The 4,435-nt window shown below is 36.0% G+C and overlaps 1 protein-coding gene and 1 long non-coding RNA gene across 2 annotated transcripts in view; one reads left to right on the top strand and one right to left on the bottom strand.

Moving 5' to 3' along the window:
- LOC107699886 (neural cell adhesion molecule 1-like) overlaps window positions 1-4,435 on the bottom strand; it is a 125,923-nt gene that overhangs the window by 81,992 nt on the left and 39,496 nt on the right. The gene's annotated exons all lie outside the window — the stretch shown is intronic.
- Window positions 1-4,435, top strand: part of LOC107699905 (uncharacterized) — a 19,485-nt gene that overhangs the window by 4,938 nt on the left and 10,112 nt on the right. The window contains exon 2 of the long non-coding RNA XR_001635508.1: window positions 3,583-3,586. This is a non-coding gene — a long non-coding RNA (uncharacterized LOC107699905). The remainder of the gene's footprint in view (window positions 1-3,582; window positions 3,587-4,435) is intronic.

Genomic DNA, 4,435 nt, shown 5'->3' with positions numbered 1-4,435 from the left:
TTAGCTCTCATGGTACTGTAATACACTGATCGGTCTGCACAGTCGGTCCGTGTCAAGTCGAACACACCTACTAGTTTACGCCGGTTACACTCAGAGATGTGGCGCACAAGCGAGGCTGTAGTGTGAATGCGTCCCAGCCCCCATATAATTCATTACATTTATATAGCGCTTTTCTAAGTACTCAAAGCGCTTTACATGGTCAGGGGGTATCTCCTCATAGATGTAAGGCTACATTTACACTGGTGCGTTTATGTTTTAAAATGAAAACGATCCTCGTCATACTGGCGTTTCCATTGCATTTCAAGCTGGCTTTCCACTATCTCCGACAAACGACAAGCGACAGACCGGTCATTCATTTCCAATGGAGAGTAGTGCGGGGGCTGCGTGGAGTTCCGATCATATGTAGATGTCCGTTCACACTAACGTTACACGACCGAAAGCACGTGTTATGTGATCATTCATGCAAACTGTAGCATCATGCTACATAAGACAATAAATAAGATTTATATTCCGCTTTTACTCAAAACTCACTTTAAACCACCATCGAGTGTTTGTAATAGGCCTAACTTCCGATTGCCATCTAATGTGTGTTTTGGCCATGTAATGCTGCTGAAATTAAATATGTTATTACCTCTGAGTCAGAGCAGCGATCATGGAAGAAAGAACACAAGCAGACAGCACTGGAAGCTGCTTATGCTCATCAGTAAATCAGTGGAAAATAAATGGAAATCATGATTCTGTCTGAGCTATGCGTTTTAAAACGAACACTAACTAGTGTAAATGTAGCCTAACAGCTGTGTAAACTGAAGACTATTTGAGCTTTATTAAAACTATTTTGCACTGATTTATTGTGTTGGTTACATTTTGTTCCTTTGTGCAGTGGCTCAGGAGATATATACGTGTATAAAAGACGTGTATAAACGTTGTTAAAAACATTTATTAATATTGGTATCGGAAAAAGTATCGTTCAGGAACCGGTATCGAAGTCAAGGTATCGGTATCAAAAATCTTTGAACGATACCCAGCCCTATGTGTGAGGAAAAATAGTGTGATGTTAAAAAAAATAGTTTCCAAATTAAATAATAGGTTATTTGTTGTCATTTTAATAAAACAAATGCCACTATACAAACTATTATATAAGCATAACATTCATAAGTAAAAAAAAAGAGTAACATTATTTGGAAAATACTTTTTACCTTTACAAAACTTTTAAACCTAGTGCTATCAATAGAATAAAATATCCACAAGTAACCTGTTTCTAAAGACAACAGACATTGCAAACAATAAAAAGTCATATCAAATATGGTGGTGAATAAGAAAACTATATAAACAGATTATATAATACAATATATAAGTGCATGTTAACTATATGGCTGCAACTGATAATTTTTCTATTAATTAACCTATCATTTTTATTTTTATTTTATTTTATTATTTTCCCTCGATTACTCAATTAATCTAATGATTATTTTTTCTTTGATAAATCTACCAATTATTTTCTGATGAATTAATGAATCCTTTGGTTAACTTACCAATAAGTAACAACCATAACTTCTGCTAACATTAAAAAAGTGAAATCGCAATCAACCACCCCTTTAATCTTTTAACATTTTATTCAAACATTTTCTCATAAAATACTTTCTTTACAAATAAATAATGCCCAACATAAAATAATTAAGTGCCAAGAATTAAAAAGGCATTTATCAGTAATAAAAATGTCTAACATAATTTCAGCCCAACAATGACTATACCGATCGTAATCAGGAATGTGTTATTTCTGGTTAATGTCAGTTCTTCATAAAGGAATAAAAATCTTTCCCAACTAACTCAAAACAGGTCTAAATGAATGAATAAAAATGTAACAAATTTATTTACTTTTATCTTTTCGGCTGACCTCACCAAGGCCACTTACGTTCAACCAGCGAATGTTGGCAAAGTATCCAAAGGCTGTACACTTTTTATGATCCAATAAATTCCTGATGGATACAATAAATTCCCACACATTTTTTTCTCATTCAAAATCATGCTTCACTCAAAAACGTCACATTAAGAAAGTCAAATGTCTTACAAATGCCATTTCATGTTAACTTCATATGAGATTTGCTGATAATCCTTCTGCAAACAAGTCAGACTGCAGTTATTACCAATGTGCATCATTTTGCACAAACTCCTCACATTACCTCACTTAAAACTGGGCAGTCTATCAATCTGCAACTCTTGCTGAGTAAAACATCAAGCAGCAAAGAGTTTTCCTTCCACTGTGTGGATGAGGCTCACCACATAATTAAGCTGATTTCAGTCACATCACATCATTACTTGGTTTGAAGCGTTGACGCGAAAAGCTAATACTGTACAAGCTCTACAGTTTTTACCGCTATCACGGTTTCAATTGTCGAGCTGCTGTTGCTGCTATTTTTGCAGGAGCTACTGTACATGTAAGACACCTGTCACACTGCAATGGCTCATGGGCCAGCTTAGATTACCGCTGTGTATTTACAGTCTGCACTGCACCCAGAGAGATGCCACTGTGTGGAGAATATGATGAGCTACTTATCCGTAGCCCTGGGGAGGGAGTAACCCTTTCCCAAACGAGGGAGCCATCGGCAGTCTGCTGAGCTACAGGTATTTCAAGCTTGAGTCTTTTTTAATGAGTTCAAATAATGCACGAACTTCACACACTGGCTGTGCGAAACAGCATGCGATAAATCCAGTGAGTGACGTTACGTAATGCGGTCAGTCGTTTGCAAATGGGGGACAATCTGGGGCGAACCAACAGGCTGCGAGCGGTTGCTAAGTTAGGCTTGCATTTGCTTGCTGATCATGCCACAACCACAGTGATCGTCCCTGCTACCCGTTGCTATGGAAACCACATCCCCCCACCCAACCAACCCCCATCCCTCCCTGCTCGTAAACTGGAAAAACAAACAACATAAACATCTAGTTGAAATCTAGTGAGAGGAAGGTTTTAGTTTTTTTTTCTTATTTTTTGCCTTGTGCTAAATTTAGCTCTACCCACATCTTGGCATTATATAATAAAAGTGCATCTGAAGTACAGACTGTACTGTTTACAGTGTTATATTAGTGCAAAAAGCAGACAGAAAATGTTGCCTACTTCAAATAATCATCGTTTAGAACAGTGGTTCCCAAACTATTTTCCAGGGGACCCCTATTTTAACGACCCCCACAAAATAAATAACTAAATAATTAAAAAAACAGTTAAGTTTGTAATAAATTCAACAACAGCAGTTGGGCAGATTTTAAATGAACAAAAAATGTTCAACTAACATGTATTACATATTAAAGGATTAGTTCACTTCCAGAATGAAATTCTGTCATCATTTACTCACCCCTCCACTTGTTCCAAACCTCTAAGAGTTTCTTTCTTCTGTTGAACACAAAAGAAGATATTTTGAAAATGTTGGTATCCGAACAGTTGATGGGCACCATTGACTTCCATAGTATATTTTTGTTTTTTTTGCTACTGTGGAAATCAAGGGTGCTCATCAACTGTTCGGATACCAACATTTTTCAAAGTATCTTCTTTTGTGTTCAACAGAAGAAAGAAACTCATACAGGTTTGAGACAAGTGGAGGGGTGAGTAAATAATGACAGAATTTTCATTTCATTTAAAGGGGTCATATGATGCTGCTAAAAAGAACATTATTTTGTGTATTTGGTGTAATGAAATGTGTTTATGCGGTTTAAAGTAAAAAAACACATTATTTTCCACATACTGTACATTACTGTTTCTCCTCTATGCCCTGCCTTTTTGAAACGCGTCGATTTTTACAAAGCTCATCGGTCTGAAAAAGCAAGGTGTGCTGTGATTGGCCGAATACCTCAAGTGTGTGACGGAAATGTTACGCCCCTCACCATACTGTTGATGCCGTGTCCCGGCCGGAGCGACTAGACAAAAACATTAAAACCCATTACAAACGAGGCATTTGTTGCATCCAGTGGGGACATAATTACTGATTATAATGACTTATAGCTTGTAACACTCCAAAGAGAAAGGAAAAATTGAAATCGCATCATATGACCCCTTTAATTTCAAGGAAGTGAACTAATCCTTTAAAATAAAGTTTTGAAAAAAAAAAAACAACAACTCACATTTCAGACTTAAAACCATTTTTGAGAAAAGAGATATGAGTCAAAATGATGAATGATTATTGCTAGGGCTGGGTATCGATTCAGATGTCCCGATTCGATTTTGATTCGCAAGCTCTCGATTCGATTCTCAATTTTTTTGATTACATTCAGTGAATATAGTTTTAATACAAATGCTATTGATATTTCTAAAAAATTAACAGTAAACATCAGTTAAACAAATGGTGAATTAATAAAAAGAAATTAAGCCACATGCCTTTATTTTAAACCTATACTTTTTTTTGTATGGGTCATTTTTTAAACAATAATAGGGCCCTATAAAATGTTC

This window comes from Sinocyclocheilus anshuiensis, unplaced genomic scaffold, assembly GCF_001515605.1.
Source record: "Sinocyclocheilus anshuiensis isolate Anshui unplaced genomic scaffold, SAMN03320099.WGS_v1.1 scaffold891, whole genome shotgun sequence".
Taxonomy (NCBI): Eukaryota; Metazoa; Chordata; class Actinopteri; order Cypriniformes; family Cyprinidae; genus Sinocyclocheilus; species Sinocyclocheilus anshuiensis.
Note: the sequence above shows the minus strand (reverse complement) of the source record. Positions and strands in the feature narration are given on the sequence as shown.